Below are 17,459 nucleotides of genomic sequence, written 5' to 3' on the forward strand. Positions count from 1 at the left end.
GTTTTAGGGCCACACCTTCTTCATTCTCTTTTCAGTAGTACTCCTTACTGCTTGCTCTCTTTTGGTTTGGTGTGACTTGCTAGGCTCTTTCAGCAGTGAGTTTGAGTTTTGCTTTACCATGCCCAGCGCTCTCAGTGGATGCTGCTGTTGTAGACATGCCCAGGCAGCTTGACTGCAAGTTCATTCCCAGAAGGGTTCCCTTCTGTTGCTGCCACTGATCGTCATTTCCTCTGTTAGCAAAAGCTGCCACCCCTACATCAGCTCCATGAAAGCAGGGATGGCTTCCAAATGTGCTAATTCAGCATCAGAGCTGTGATTTTAGCAGCAACTGCTCTTTAGCACTTTGCACCTGGAATTTTTATGAATTTCCATATTTATCAAACAGCTGTAAATTGAGACCTCTAGCTTGCAAGTACTTGTGTGATCTAATGAAGTCTGTGAAAGATGATTACACTCCAGTTTCAGTGGAAACAAAGACCGATTCAGCTGAAGTTCAGTTAGGACCTGGTTCCCAGAGCATTTCAGTGCCTTGGCAATTACATATTTTGTCAGTCAGTCATGATTTCTTTTTTATTTCAATGCTTCATTATTTTCCATTGTTCTTGCTGCTTGTTGGTAGTGTTCACACTGGACACAAGTCTAGTGAGAGACTGTTTCTGTGGTGGGCCCAAGCTGTAAGAATTAAATTTGAGATGGGCAATCCAAAAGACAAGTACAATTCCTAACTTCCAGAAAAGACTTTTTTTTCCCTCTTGTCCTGACCTTTAGCAATCTGCACCAGTGAACAGAGCTACATCACAGGCAGCTGGTAGGAAGGCACCCAGCTCTTTTGCAGTCTGCATCTGATGTGCTTCCTGCTTTGGAAGTGGGGAACCAGGTGCTGAAAGACTTCCTGGGGAGGGGAGAGAGAATGAGTCAAAATGAAGAAACAGATGTTGGCAGGAATTCCCTTTTACTTTATTTACTCACCTGGCTGTTGAAGAAAACCCTGTGACAATGTATGCTTTCAGCCTTTTCATAAGATTAGCTGTGACAAATCCAACATCTTGCTTCCTATGGAGAGAGCTGATGTTTATTACTGCCATGTCACTTCAGTTGCAGTTATAGATTTGCCTTTTCTCTTCCTCTAAAAGTAGTTTTAAATGAAACAGAAGCAGTATCCGGGTAACCAACACAAATTAAACAGGCAGATGAGATTTCCTTCCTTTGCCAGAGCCCTTAGAGCTCTCTTTGTGCTCTTTAAGATTTTATCCAGACAGATCATGGCTTTTTAATCCTGGTGGTGTGTGACAGTTGGATCTGGCTAATATCTATACCCTTAATGAGTTATTAAAGTGAGCAGCATCATTAAGAATTTATTTTATGCCTTGAAGCCTCTCTCAGACTTTTTTTTTTGGGGGGGGGGGGGGGGGGGGGTGTGAGAAAACTGTGGCTACTGCTGGCAAAAGGGGCTCTGCTGTTGCAGATTTGTGGTAGCTCAGGGGTTGTGCAAGTTGTGCTTGTGTGGTACCCCAAGAAGCTACAGCACTGAAATTATTGATGCAGTGATGTTAGGCACGATTTCCTAAAAAGTGGCTTTATTCTCACCTGCAAAGTTACACCCTCAAGTATTTTGCAGGCACATGCCAGAACACAGCCAGTGAAGGCAAAGTGAGAAATTATGATGTAGTTTCTCGTGCTGAGAGAATGGAAACTTTCTTGTGGATAGAAGAATAGGGTTAAGGTTATGGTCATCAAATGAAGATCCATTAAAAAAATGAGCCAGCAGCTGAAAGCAGATACTCTGAGGAAGAGAGAAGGTCAGACTGATACTCTCCAGTCCTTGCTGGTCAAGGACTTCTTGAAGCTGAACTGGTTTCTATTCATTCAGTGAGCCTTGATGGATTTTTCTTCTATTAGATTGTCAAGTCTCCCCTGAACCCACATAAACTTCTAGGTTTTGCAATATATCATGGCAAGGAGATCCACTGCTTAATTGCACGTTAAGAACCACTTTGTTAAGAACCTGTTATCAATGAGAGCATCCTGGCTCTTGTCATTCCTGGTTTCCATCCTCAATTAGGTGTACTTTTACCCAAGAATCAGTTTTCACTGTAGGGTGTAAGGTTTGCACAAGAATCTGTCTAGCAAAGAGCAGCTTTGGTTACTGTTAGTTTTGGACTCAAGTTTCCAAAGCCGTTTCAGGACATCCATAGAGTAGAAAAGCCCTAAGACCTCTGGAAAAGTCCTAAAACCTTTCTTCTCCAAAATTGCAGGCTTTAAGGTAAATGGACACTTTATATATACATAAAGTAAGAGAATCTACTCACTGGGCCAATTCCAGAGCACAGACAAAACTTTTGGAGGTATGACTAATACTGCAAGCTGCGTTCCTTATCAGAGCTTGCACAATAAATCAGGCAATGACACACAGTAGGAAGATGGAATAAGTTGGGAAATAAATAATATTTATATTCTACCCCAGATAAGTGCTTCCATTTGAAGTATTTGACATTTATCATGTTTTGTCTCCTCTGTTCAACTCCAAGGTGTTCTGCACTCTGGAAATCCTCAGCTTCACATATTGTTGCCCCAGGTTACTGCGGACTGGGGCAAAGTGAATAGGAAAACCAGAAAGGGAGTCTCTTCTTGTTGGCTCTTTAAAGCTGTGTATGCACAGTTAATGTCTTCATGCTTCCTTTTCATTCTGCAGTTGCCACCTGTTGTGAAAGAACTTTTAAACCCAAGGTTTTCATGTCTTTAGAAGCTATTACTACCCCCTAAATGACCAGATACTCATTCCGCTGTTGAATATTAGGCAGTCAACCTTTCCTGGTTGACATGTTTTTCTTAGATTATTGCCTTGAGAATTTAGCAACTATGTTTTCAGATTTTTTTCCTGTGCTATGCTACATCGCCTGCTTCTTTTCCTGCAGTATTTTATCTGCTAAACAGAAGTCTTCATTCATTACAGTAATTTTATTATCACGTATGAGCTAATGTTGTAACGAGCATTCTATTAGCCTGCCCAGGTATTACAGAGGATGGTGACTGAGAGGAGCAACGATGTTTTACTAACTTCCAAAAGTTAGAATGAACAGAAAAATTCACAGTATTGATAAGGGAGGGTTGATAGATGAAAGCTATGTCCCTGTTGAACCAAAGCACTTTAAGCATGTGCTGAAATTGCATTGTAACTTGAATGCTGTATTGGCCAGGGGGTTAACAATCGACTTACTATTAAGAGCTCACTGAAATGTTGTGCTGAACTGGGGACACTGTTAAATTGACTTTCCTCACTCAAAAAGATAAAAGCTCCAGTGCATTTATGCACTGCATTTATGTTATGTCAATGATTTGAAGAGCTAATGAAACTAGTATTCTTGCTGTACATTTTTTTTTTCTCCAGGGATGAGGTTGCCAGTTGGTTTGGTCTGCATTAAACAGTGGGAAGAGGCAGCCCGGTGGTTGGTTCAGAGCAATGATGACAATGAATTAAGACGTTGCAACATGGCTTTCATTGCAGAATACAAGGTAGGTTTAATACAAATAGAAATTTAATGCTTTATCTCAAATGACATTGAATAAATTTTATTTAATGTTGATGCTGCCATTTTTTTTTTAATATAGTTTCATTTAGGCTGATTTTTAAGAGTGCTAATTTTCAAATACAGCACATCAATCTCAAAGCAACTCAATGAAATCAATATAATCATTTCTGATGACAAATGCAGATCTGACATGTTTTGGTCCCAGACATATAAGCTGTTCTGTTGCTTTAAAAAAGAAGATGAAGAAAGAAAAGGAAGTCAGCAAACTAAGTAGAAATATATTGTCATCTGGATAGTTTTAAAAATCCACTATTTAATATTGGTCTTAAATAATTATGACATTTTTATCTGAAATATACAGCTTAATTGTGTTTGCTATTCACATTGGGAGGTTAGATGTCTTGCTTTTCATCAGTACTGGCCCATCACTTGGACTGGCTTACACAGGACTTAGGTACTCCTCTTGCTGAGTCATCCAGTTTGTATTAACTATTTACCTGCCTCTCATGAACTATGTACTGCTTGCTTTGATCACATTCAAGATCCCCACATTCCTAAACCTGGTTCCATCTTCACCATACCTTGAAAACCCAGCAGGTACAGACAGCTTAAGTCCAAGCTCATGCATAGTCTGTAGCAATCCAGGGTATCGAAGTCTGGTCTAAATCCAAGGGCAGCGCATTAAGCACTACGTCTTCTTATGTCAGGAAGAATTGACAAATTAAATTTTACCCAATATAATTAGCCTTACTAAAAGCTGACATGTAATTTTAATGGGAAAGTGATTTATATGTATTAAATATTCTGGAGAAAAGGAGGCTCAAGGGAGACCATCTTTCCTCTCTACAACTACCTGAAAGGAGGTTGTAGCAAGGTGGGGGTTGGTCTCTTCTCCCAAGTAACAAGTGACAGGATGAGAGGAAATGGCCTCAAGTTTTAGACTGGTTTAGAGGTTTAGACTGGACACTAGAAAGGGTTGTGAAACAGGCTGTTGAGGGAAGTGATTGCATCACTATCCCTGGAGGGATTTAAAAGCTGCGTAGATGACTTAGGTTAGTGAAATGGGTTTGTGGTGGAGCTGGCAGCACTAAGTTGAGAGTTATAAATTTAGTAAGTTCTCCTCCTTAAACCACTTTGGTAGAGATGCAATATTAAAGGTACAGAGAGCATTCTGCCACTATTATCTGTAGTTTGAAATGATGTACTCTGCAATTCTTCCATATCTCTCTATGCACAATTAATTTTAAATATATGTCTTTGATGCCCTTTCCTGTTCTCTAAACACAGACCTGATGAGTGTAAGGTCACCAATCTGAGTCATTCTGCCACTTGGATTTATGCATACATTGTCTGAAATGACTTAGGAACTTCCAATAGGATGCTGTTTCCATCCTCTAGAGAGCTTTATCCTGCATAACATTCCCATTTTCTTTATTAAGAACAATTTTCATATAGCAATAACTTCTGTAACTCATGGTTTAAGACAGATTTCTGTATCTACACACACATTTAGGAACAGCTCTTTAGGCTGTTTACTTTGGTTGTGTTCCATCATACTAAGAGAGTAGTTGGAGAATTATTGTTGCTCATGGTTACCCTATGTTTGTGTTGGTTTTCTTACAGTCAGCATTTATACTGTGGTACTCAGGACAATTTTTTTTGCAAGCAAAAATTGCAGTTTAGCGTGGTGGAAGAGCTTGTTCTCTGTTGCAGCATGAGCTGATTCCTCAGGCACTCCCCTCAAAATCCATTGCTTCCTGAAGATTAAGTTGCACCTTGCCTTGCAAAGCTGAAATTGAATCCAAATGGCCTAAATTGAATTGAATGGACTGAAGATGTAGACAGTGACTTAAAAGAGAATCTGGATATATCTGCACAGCCTCAAGCAGAAGGGAGCTGACAGAAACATGTGCTGCTTCATTTATGAAAGAAACAAAGGCATTCCTATGTCTTTCTGTAACACAGGCACAGGCTAACCAAGCTGGTAGCTTCCTATGAAAGCCTGGCAATATATTTTGTGCTGAAGATTGCACGAGGTTGCCTGAATGCTAAAGATGCTTAATTATTTAAAGATGCTTAAGCAAGTCAGTTACCTAAATATGCATGTGGGGAGGAGGGGAAGAAGAGTAATGTCTAGTGGATTTGGTTTAACACAGATAGCCTGGGCCTTACATTTGTAGATATATATTGCTGTTTCTAGTTATCTTCCTGCAGTCAATGGTGGGCATGAATCTGAAGCCAGATATTAGAATTCTTTAATGGGACAATTTCTAATCAGCAATGTGAATACCATAGCTGTGCTATGGTCAGAGAGGCTTTTATATTGCTTGTCTCCAAGTCTGATAGGACATCTATTTGCCATTTGAGTCCCTCTACTCCAATCATGATTCTATGAAGCACAGATCACTCTTTAATGTCCACCTAAGACTTCAGGTCAGCTGAAGGCAAATATCTATCCTATATTAAATCATGAAAGCATGTTCTTTTCACACCAGCATTTTTACCTACATTTTTTCTTCTGCCATGGTTATACCCAGATGAGGAATAGCATAAGTCTTCCATGAGCTCAGCAAGTACCAAAGTAACCTAAGTCTTTGCTGAAAGATGGTATTCAGTCTATCAGTATTTCATGTGGAGCAACCATTGAACTGAATTGTTTGACAGAGATTGGTGTGTTGCTCCCTGAATACCTCTAATGCTCTCCTCACTTCTTAGAAGCAGCAGAAAAGGATAAACACCACATGTTGTGCTCTGGACAAAAAAGTGTGAAGCAAGCTAATAGTATGTGGTATTGCACACGTAATTTCCTCACAGTTTTTCTGAAGCTCTCATGGGGCTCAGCAGTGTCTCTGAGGCAGCTGGTTGCTCAGGGCCTTTATTGGCACATGGGGTTGATTCCCAGCACACAGTATGTGATGTGCCTTCTCAGACACATGATAGCTTCTCCTGGGATTTGTGGTTCTTACCACAGTGAGCCCCTAGCAGACATGAAATTAGCTGATGCAAGCAGTGGAGCGAGACTGGGTCAGTTTGCTTGTGGTAGCATTACTCCTGCTGAGCCTTCTCCATGCTCATTCTTGGTTCTGAGTGCCAAGACAGCTTCTGAGTCTTAGGGCAGCTAACAGCATCATTTGCAGGTATTACTGAAACTATATTGAGACAAGGTTTATTGACAGTGCACCCAGAATACAAGTCAAAACAGAGTCTGTGAAATCATCACCCATGCTGCTTTGCCTACATGGCTCTTTTCACAAATGACTTAATGGTAGAGGATTATTTGATTCAGCCTGTGATCTAAAAATGCACATTTGACCCTTTGTTCCTCATGTCAGTGCCCCTCATCTGTCCTTAGAAGTTCAGCAGCATACCTTCTCCTACTACAGCTACTGGTTCCTGTCAGTCCTCCTACCTTTGTGTGGATTGTATGTGCAGGTGATAGGATTATGATAGATGGAAACACTCCAAACCATGCAGCCATAAAACAAATTAATTTTATCTTGTCTCTTTGGCCTCCTCCACCTGCTCTCTGCTCCAGGAGCCTCCTCCAGCTGAGCTAGGAGCCACCATTAAAACATACAGCAGGCAGGATCATTTGTTTCTGTCTTGTGAAATTCTCACAGATGCAAACTGCTCCTTTGCAGGTCCTGTGGAGAGGGTAAGATTCTCTCAAGGGTTGTTAAATACAAGATTTTTTTATGTCAAGGATAATTGATAAAGTCTAGGATATTATTGTATTCTCTCCCATAGGAAATGGAGAACTTTTTTTCAGTGTGATTTAACACTTTCTGTTCCCTAAAGGAGTGAGGTCATAGACTTAAAGACATAATAACTTTTATCATGAGAGAACTAGTTTAATTTATAAACAGTTTTATGACCTTCAGTGGGATCTTTACAGCAGGAGTCCAGATGGCAAAACCTAAAACAGTGAAGCCATGAAGTACTTTGCCAAAAAAATACATTTTACAATTTTGTAAAAGAATGACAAATAGAGAATAAAAATTTAAATGGTAAGGAATTAAGAAGTAGTCTGTTACCCACACGTGGTCTGACAGTCCTATGGAGCCTAAGTGTTCTAGAATAAAATAAAACACAATGCCACTTCATAGAATCATAGGATGGTTTGGGTTGGAAGGGACCTCCAAAGTAAGCAGGGACATCCTCAACTAGATCAGGTTGCCCAGAGCTCTGTTGAACTTCACATTGAGTATCTCCAGGGATGAGGCTTCAACCACCTCCCTGGGCAATGTGTTCCAGTGTTCCACCATTTCTCCTGTGCATCTCACTTCATATATCCCATATTACATAGCACACCAAGTGTTGCCATCTTTGTTACTGCATTCAGATAAAACTCCTTCCAACTCAAAGGATTAGTGCTCATTTAAAAGCTTGGTCTGGTTTTGTATCAGAAGCCATTTCCTAGTGAGTAGAACTGCTAAAAGGGTGGTAGGAAAGAATTTTCTAATTAATATTTCTTCTCTTTCCAGACTGCTTTAGAAAATTCATGCTGTCCAAGTACCTTTCAAATCAGTGTTCAAACTGAAAGTGCTTCTGATTTGTTCTCTGAGATGCCAAGTGTTCAGTGCAGTCCAGTCCAGCTCAGTCTTGCTGGCCTGTTGCCAGCTTTTGTGAAGTAGCAGTTGTCTTAGAATCATAGAATCAATAAGGTTGGAAAAGACCTCAAAGACCATCAAGTCCAACCTGTCACCCAAGACCTCATGACTACTAAACCATGGCACCAAGAAGCTACTGCTGGTTTTTATCCTCAGAGCATCTCTATGCAAATCCATGCTATTGTTTTTGTTGCAAAAGCATCTTGAATTCCAATGCAGACATGTTCTAATCAGGAGGCACTTAAGGTAATTCATCAGAGATGCACAAAAAGTAAACAGATGTTATGTTTATTTATTTAGATTTTAACTGAAGCATCTGTTTGTGATTCGTGACTAGATATCATGTACCTGGGTGAGCAGAGTTTCAGTGCCTCATTAAAGGCAAGTTCCAAGTGACAGCAGATGGAGTTGAAGCTAGGATTAATTGTAAGGAAAAGTGAGAGCTGAGTGTTTGGTTTCAGTTTTAAGAATCAAACCTCCTGCCCTGGTTAACACTGAGATACTTGGGTTTGATACAGATTGATAAGGAGATTAGCAGAGCGAGGAGATAAAGAGCAACCTCAGATCACCTGATTAGGACCTGGTTTTATTCACTGTAGCATGGAAAAACAGTTTGTAAGGGCACAATGAAAGTGTACTCAGCTATGGCAAAGTTTGCCTTGAGAACTTAAGAAAATTAATATATAAAGACATGAGTTAGAAATAAAGAGAGTTCAAAGTTTGAAGTATCTTCTGAAGCTTGCTTAAGGAAGTTATGATTTCTCCTACTGGAGAAAGTAAGAGGCAGACATTATGTCTTGGAGGAGAATGCTGGGGAGGTAGAGTGTCTCTGGTAAAGAGATTTTAATCAGGTCCTTTCATGGTCTCTAAAAGTAGGGCTTTGCGGTGCCTCAAGGAAAAGAGCTAGAAGATCAGATTTCCTCTCAGAATGCCTGGTCTGTAAAATGTGGCATCTGAGTTTGCCTTTGGGTTTGGCATTGTACAGTGCTGGCTACTCGGAGATTTTCCCCTGACCTGACCAATTCTGCATTATAAACATTCTAGAATGAAAGAGACGATGAGTGCCTGCTGTTATGGGCCTCTACCTGCACAGGCTGACACCAGTCAGTGATGATAGTTGTTTAAATATTTTTGTTGGTTCCATTTTTTGAATACTTTGTAGCACTTTCAAACAGCCAGCAAGCCAGCCCTTCAGCAGGCAGCTGTAGCAGGACTCTTTATCTTAAGAGAACACATAGCTTTTCTGTATGGTGGCATGAAAAAAACCTTTGCACCACTGTGGTCTCTTACTAGACACGTGTTTTAGGCAGGTACTTCAGATAAGATATATCAGGCTAGTTTTATCAAGGAATGTGAATAAAACTTCACACACAAACATACACAAGAAAAAAATGTTTTAGGCAAGATTTAGATACATCTGGGGATATTTTCCCTTGTCTTTGTGTTGTTTTTAGGGGCTATTTGATCCTTCTCTCCAAAAGCTGAGAGGGATGGGCTAAGATTCAAAGCAGGGTTGCAGGAACGATGTTGATATATTTTAATTGCCAGCCAGCATGCTGTCCTCTCTAATGAAACCTTTTCTTAAGTCAGTTAAAATAAAAGGCTTAGAACACAGGAGTGTGCAAAGAAGTGATATGAACTCATGTATGGTGATATTAGCTTGAGAGATGTAACGTTCATTTTCAAAGGCACAAGGGAAGGCAATGGTGATAGGCCAAAAAAGCTCTCTTCTCATCCATCTGATATGCTAGGAGCATAAGAAGATTTTTCCTTGGGGGCTGAGGCGAGTGTTGGAAAAACTGTGGTCTAGGATTTCTGAAGATTAACTCATTACATGGGAGACTGCAGCCAAGAAAAGCTGAGCACCCTTCAGACCTCTCTGGTGGTGTGGCATACTCAGCACTTTTGAAAAACCAGGCCACTTAAATATAGCTGGGAGGCTAAGGATGGGGAGTTTTAAAAATCTTGGCCAAAAAGAACCTTAAAATATCAGAGGGAAGTAAGTCTAAATGTTGCAAGTGTGAAGTTTGACATCTGGTGGGATGGTTTTGTGGTTGTTGTCAGTTATGCAAGTTGATTAGAATTAAGCTGAGCTCTATCAACATCGGGAAGGCAGGTGGATGGGCCAATTTAATCAGTTTTTCCCTCCCCAGTCTTAACTGGATATCTTTGAAATTAATGTTTTTGTTGGCCAGTTAAATGTGGACTAACAAAATCAATTTTTTTCCACTGGATTTGTGAGGTCCTGTCTTTCCTATACTGCCTATAAATTGCAACAGATCAATGAGGAAAAAGGTCACATGCAGAACATACAAAACCCTTCATTAGCTAAGGCAGTCACAGTAAGAAATTAAAGCTAAAAATAAACCAGAAAACCACTCAACCAAAATCCCCAAAAATCCAAACTTCCATCTGATGTTCAATCCAAGAATCCCTTAAGCTGGTGGCTGCTTTATGAGACTCCAAGGGCAAAAAAGCTTCTGCATATTGTGTCAAGACTGCAGTGATAGAAGATTCTTGCAGTGGATTTAATTCATCCCCATCAGCTCCTCCACAGATACTGGAGTGGTTTTTTTATAGTCTGTGTCTCTGAGGCACTGCATTTTGAAGCTAAATTTCCCTCCTTCCTGAAAATAGAAAAGTAATCCTACTGCCTTTGGGAGAAGGAGTTGGCTCAGAGAAGAATTGTATTGGTATGACATAAATTAGAAAAAAATAAAATGAAATAAAAAGGAACTTGCCTGAGAGAAGAATGGACAGTTATTTACTGTCTCATGGAGACAGAATTTTGTGGCTGTGTGGAAGGTCACCATATTACTTATATGCTACTTAAGTCTCACTTGTAGTAGACCACTGGCAAGCAAGTCTCTAGCTGAATGAAGGTTAGTGACTCCTTAAAGAACTTGTAGAGTACAGGAAAATAAAGAGCAGATTGAAGGAGAATGTGATCTCTATGCTAAATATGCCATAAGCTCGCTAACTGGTGCTGAATTTGCTTGTTTTAAATATTGTGTAAATATATATAATCTGCAAATCTGGTGGAGAACACTGGCTTCTACAAGGCTCTAATAAATTGCCCAACCATACTGTAAAATGTGCATTAGTCTTTGGATTCCATGAAGTAGTTTAGTTGTGTGCTAAACTGCAAACAGAAAATAGAAACACAAAGTTTAAATCATGTTGTCTTAATATATACAGGCTGGGGTCGGAGTGACTGGAGAGCTGCCAAACAGAAAGGGACCTGGGGGTACTGGTTGACATTGGGCTGAACATGAGCCAGTAGTGTGCCCAGGTGGCCAGGAAGGCCAATTGCATCCTGGCCTGGATCAGGAATGGTGTGAGCAGCAGGAGCAGGGAAGTCATTGTGCTCCTGTACTCGGCACTCGTCAGGCCACACCTTGAGTACTGTGTCCAGTTCTGGGCCCCTCAGGTTAAGAAGGACATTGAGACTCTTGAACATGTCCAGAGAAGGGCAATGAGGCTGGGGAGAGACCTTGAGCACAAGCCCTGTGAGGAGAGGCTGAGGGAGCTGGGGTTGTTTAGCCTGGAGAAGAGAAGGCTCAGGGGAGACCTTCTTGCTGTCTACAACTACCTGAAGGGAGGTTGTAGCCAGGTGGGGGTTGGTCTCTTCTCCCAGGCAACCAGCACCAGAACAAGAGGACACAGTCTCAAGCTGTGCCAGTGGAAGTTTAGGCTCGAGGTGAGGAGAAAGTTCTTCACAGAGAGAGTTGTTAGCCATTGGGATGTGCTGCCCAGGGAGGTGGTGGAGTCACCATCCCTGGAGGTGTTCAAGAGGTGATTGGATGTGGCACTTGGTGCCATGGTTCAGTCCTGAGGTCTTGGGTGACGGGTTGGACTTGATGATCTTTGTGGTCTTTTCCAACCTTATTGATTCTATGATTCTATATTGCATCATGCACTCCAGCATTTCACAACGTATGTATTTGGGAGAGGAGATGAAGTGGGATAAATGTAACAACATGCACAGAGTATACATGAATTGCGTAGACCTTTTAGTTCTTAAAGTTTCCTATTCACGACTGTAAATACATTAATTTAGCCATCAGCTCTTCTCTGCTATCTTGATTATGCAGGTCACAGAGGTTGCTATAGTAACCTTGCATTGCCAATGTAAAGACAGTGAAGGATCTGGCTCTCTAGATAAATAAAATAATGGAGGGGTGCTTGCAACCAGCACCCCGATTAATGCAGTGCCTGGCTCCATTGAATGGGCACTTAGTCCCGTGTGGATTAGGCTCTTGACTTGTAGGATACGAGAAAGGCTGATGCTCAAAGCCAGTTTCATATGGAACAGGTTAGTAATTACAGAGATGCTATTCACTGGGACAGCCTGTGAATTGTGGTATACAAAATGTTCATTTGTTACAGTCTGCAATCACCCTGTCAAAAGGCAGTCCAATACGGATCCCATGTGCAAACCTTCTCTCGAGGGTGAAGACATTTTAGAATATTTAGATATTGTGAAAGCCAGGAAAAGGTAGTTTCTGTGAAGCTGAAGTAGGTTCACATTGTTGAATGCAGCTGTAGAGGCACACAGCCCAGTGCTAGTGGGGGCTGGGCACTTCATTTTATGGGAGAAAAGACTAGATCACACAGTAGTTACGAGACAGGTGCTGATCTGTCATGTCCTGATGATAAAGGAATAAGAAGTTGTGAGTTTGAAGAGCACATTTCTGAATCGAATTTTCTGATTAGTTGAACATTTCTGACAGTTGCTCCAAGAGCCTGAGCCTCAGCTGAAGCTTTGCAATATTTTGGTAAGCAGAGGACCTACCTAAACTCTATAGAAGGATAAATCCTTCCTAGTGTAGTTTCTTCTATAGTGAGGATGCTTATTACAGGAGTTGCTTTCTTTTACCAGGCCTCTGAGTTCTTGGAAACTTGGAGGAATTTTAAGGCTTTTTTCCTAAGTGGTTTTTAGTTAAATATGGCCACTGGGTTCAAAAGTAATGCAGGAATGCAGGTCCAGAGAGGCATGCAGTGCTGAATGCTCTGTTTCCATTGGAAACCAAGCCTAAAAATACTCCTGCAGCCACAGCTCAACTGTGCTAACAATTGAAGTTCCTAGCTGTGCCTGTGAAATAACACTCCAGCCTGAAGCAGTAAAATAAGAGTTAAAGTTGTAGCCTCTTGTGAGCCTTCCTTCAACCTTCAGCCCTACAAAGGAAGCCTCTCATTGCTTTAGAAGTGTCCCAGCCCTTTTCATTTTTGTCTGACCCTGAAAAGCCAAATCAGTTTAGTGACTTGCTTTGTTGAGACTGTCAGCCTGCTCCCTGCAAGAGGCTGCTGCTGTCCTGGCAGCTTTCTGCAGGGGGGAAAGGGAAAGAAAGATTCTGCATCAGCAATTCCATTTGTATTGCTTTCCTTCCCTCCTTCCCAGCACAAAGGTGGTTTTGTTTGTGCTCAAGAACCAACTAATAAGTTTGGCTGTGAAATGAGCTCTCCTCTGGAGAAAAAGAAAGGGGTAGAAGATGCAGCATACAACGGCCAGCCACAAACTTCTACCAGCTCCCTCCTCCAGGTCATGGGCTAGAGCTGGGCTTTTGCATTAGCTGGTGTTGTTTCACCCAGCTGCAGAGCAACTAATGAGACAGCAGTTGCTGGATTTGAAACTTGACAGAAGTAATTTAGTGAACTGGGACAGGAAGAAACTTGAAGGAAAATGTGTTTCTCCCACACTGGTGAGATGCAGGGAAGGGTTCAATATTTGTAGTTTGGTATTTGTTTCAGTTCAGGATCTCTGGGGCTGTCAGAAAGGTGGGGGAGAGGCTATCTGGAATTATTCATGGAAATATTGTATAACACAGTGAATCCTGGTTGATAGGGGCACAATTGTACTGGACAGAAAAGGAATATGAGCTGCCACAAATTCCTTTCCAACAAGCAAACTGGAAGCAGATGGAGATTTGTATCTTCTCTCCTGTTTGCTGAAGTGGAACTGGTTGTAGCTGGTGTCCTAATAGACTTTTGGAGTTGCCTTCCCATGGAGCAAAATGGAACCTCTGAAGCTTTGTGTATCCTGGGGCTAGAAAGATTCTGCACTGATGAAGACTGGGTTAGTGAAGTGAACTATCCACCAATGAAGTGCATAAGCAACGGTGCAATTTCTCCTTGATTGAGCTCTGCTTTTCTAGTTAATTTTACTTCTATGGTTTCCCATGTTTAAGCTGCACCATTATGCCCAGCAAAATATCTATTGTTACCTGCTGTGATTTTAAATAACTAATGATATTGATATGGAATTTTGGACCAGAATTGCACCTCCCAAGAGAAAACCAAAGGCTGCTTCCCTGGTTTTGTGTCTTTGAAGGTGAATGGAAGGCACGTTCTGGCTTTGTCTTTTATCAGAAAGTTAATCTTTGACTCAGCCAAACTAATTAAAGGTGGCATGATGAAGGCATAGTGTTTATAATATGGCTAAAATAGTTTTATGAAATTGCTTGCTAAGATAGAAGCAACCTGGGCAAATCATCCCAGGACCTCCCTAAAGAAGTCTTCTGCTTTCAGTTAATTTTTTCAACAGATGCAGTCAGTGACAGCATTCTGGTTTTCCTACATCAGTGTTATTGCAGCTCTCAACTTCATTTGATTTAATTTCCTTTTCTTAATAGATGGGTTAACCAAGCCTAAAAATAAAAATCTCTTCTTTCAGTTACAGCAAGGATTTTCCTACATGGGTTTTGTAAGTTGCCCTGGAAACAAGAAACCACTCAAGTAAGGTCAGAAAAATGGTGTCATGCCAACCATTGTTTCTTGTATTTTGGGCCCAGCTCAACACTAGACAAATTTTGTGGCTGGGGAGTCCAGCTGGTAGCTGGTAACTTCTGAACAAAGATAGATGTGGTATATTGGTTTTAATTAGAACAATTCAGTGGGAATATTCCACAGTAAAAAGTCACTATGTCAGAAGTGTTCTAAGTGTTTTTCTTCCCCAGCCTGGCATGTGCTCTGAATCTGCTTCACTCTGCCACTGTCTGTGCTCCTTTGCAGGCTCAGGATTGCATTGACTCCATCTTTATACAGCCTGTATCAGCCAAGATCTTTGAGTGCAAGGCTGAAATCCTCTTTTTGGCTATCTTCACAAACATTTCTGTAGTATTTTCATTTTTTTTCCAAGTGATGACAAAAATTGGTCCTCTGAACATGAAGCAGAATGGTTTAATGTTAAAACAAAGGTCATTCCTAAAGGTTAACTGCCTGATAAATAGCCAGATTGCTCCCTCCACTCACTGCAAGTTTGCAATCTGCTTAATATATGCACAGTCAGGGAAAAGCTGTAAATACAATGCTAAAAGCAGACACTTGGAACTACTGCTCTTGCTTTTCTTCAGTTTATGCAACTGTTTGCAGTAGCTTATTGCCAACAGAACTGTTGTGTCCTAGTACTTTGGGCTTAATCTTACGCATCTCCTGAATATGCTGTCCCCATTCCAACACTCTTGAACAGATCTGTATGAGGAGGGTTTGCAAGACCAAGTTGTTAACTGAAAGCCACAAATACATCACCACCTGCTTAAGCCATCAGACTAGAATTGAGTGAGCTCATGAAGTTATGCCAGTTAAGCCCTGCCTAAAACTCTCTAGTAACCCAAAATCTTGGTCCTAAGAAGCCCATCCCTCAAATCTGATCTGGGCAGATCATTCCACCTGCTTCTCCCCTTGCAAATGATTGAAGTTCCCTCTTCCAGAGGGTTTCCAGTGAGTCTTGATGATCTTTCAGCTGCAGCTTTGTGCCTGTTGATAGCTGTTCTTCTCTCATAGAATCAATAAAGTTGGAAAAGACCTCAGAGATCAAATCCAACCTGTCACCCAACACACCAGGACTAAATAAACTATGGCACCAAGTGCCACATCCAATCCTTTTTTTGAACACTTCCAGGGATGGTTATTCCACCACCTCCCTGGGCAGCACATTCCAATGGCCAATTACTCTCTCTGTGAAGAACTTTCCCCTCACCTCGAGCCTAAACTTCTCCTGGTGCAGCTTGAGACTGTGTCCTCTTGTTCTGGTGCTGGTTGCCTGGGAGAAGAGACCAGTCCTCACCTGTCTACAACCTCCCTTCAGGTAGTTGTAGAGAGCAATAAGGTCTCCCCTGAGCCTCCTCTTCTCCAGGCCAAACAATCTCAGCTCCCTCAGCCTCTGCTCATAGGCTTGAGGCCTCTCCCCAGCCTCATTGCCCTTCTCTGGACATGTTCAAGTGTCTCAATATCCTTAAATTGAGGGGTCCAGAACTGGACAGAGTACTCATCTGCCTAGTCAAAGCAGAGCTTAACAATGCAGGGATAATCTGCATCCATAGCCTTCTTTCTTCAGACAGACCCAGAAGATCTCTGATAATAAATGGGGTTCTTGCTCCACAGACTTGTAAGTTCACTGAAGGTGATGTGATGATCTGGGAAATTGCTATACTCATAAATTGCTGGGACTGTGTGCTTGGGGCAGTGTCATCTCTGATACTTGTCTGCCACTGGTGATCTCCAAGAATTCCTTATAAAATTATAACCTCATGCATTAGCAAGGTGTATGAGGGAAGGATGCATTTTATGTAAATTTGGTCAGGAAGTCCTTGTAACTAATTGCTTAACGTGAGTGAGTGGGGAAAGCTGATGGAGTGTGATAGACATGCAGATTTTTTTGTTCCCTGCTTTCAGAATAGATAGTGTTGATTAACTGGGCTTAGTATAGCACTGCATATATTAACTGAGCATAAAAATCACTCAGTGGGTGATCCTGCTCTGTGGGTGAACTTAACAGGCCATGCTCTGGATGTTATTACAGGTGAATTTAGGAAGTTTTAGAGGTAAACTTGTGCACATCAAACCATTGTCTTTGGTGAGCTTGGTATCAAATTATCGTCTTGTTCTAGTTTCAGTATTTTAATTTCTGGTAAAAATGGAATCAAATGAAAAAAAAAAAAAGAAAACAAAAACCAGAAAAAAAGAAGGAAAAGAAAAAGTGAAGCCTTACCTACAGAATGGATCATTTACCTCAAAATGTCTCAGACCAGGAGTAAAAGCTAGGAAAATCTTCCTTCACATATGTTGCTCAGCATAGGTAGCCCTGGGAGCTGTCAAAGCCTTGTCTGCCAATCAGCTTCCAAGTCTTGTTTGCTCTTTCTGGTTTGTGCTTTTTGGTCATGCTGTCTTGTCTGCAGAAGGGCCTCTGAGCTTTCTTTGGTGCTGTTTTGGGTACAGTCTATTATGCTTCAGGCCTTGTTCCTACTGCTTCACCTTGCATTTAGCCACATTTGAATATTAATAGAAAATCAGTGATTTAATTTTCACTTTGGCTGGAGGC

At 41.2% G+C, this 17,459-nt stretch overlaps 1 long non-coding RNA gene across 1 annotated transcript in view; it reads left to right on the forward strand.

The window, feature by feature from the left end:
• The window catches only part of LOC128898454 (uncharacterized), a 39,698-nt gene that overhangs the window by 13,468 nt on the left and 8,771 nt on the right, over positions 1-17,459 (forward strand). The window contains exon 3 of the long non-coding RNA XR_008462835.1: positions 3,389-3,513. This is a non-coding gene — a long non-coding RNA (uncharacterized LOC128898454). The remainder of the gene's footprint in view (positions 1-3,388; positions 3,514-17,459) is intronic.

This window comes from Dryobates pubescens, chromosome 23 (assembly GCF_014839835.1).
Source record: "Dryobates pubescens isolate bDryPub1 chromosome 23, bDryPub1.pri, whole genome shotgun sequence".
Classification (NCBI taxonomy): Eukaryota; Metazoa; Chordata; class Aves; order Piciformes; family Picidae; genus Dryobates; species Dryobates pubescens.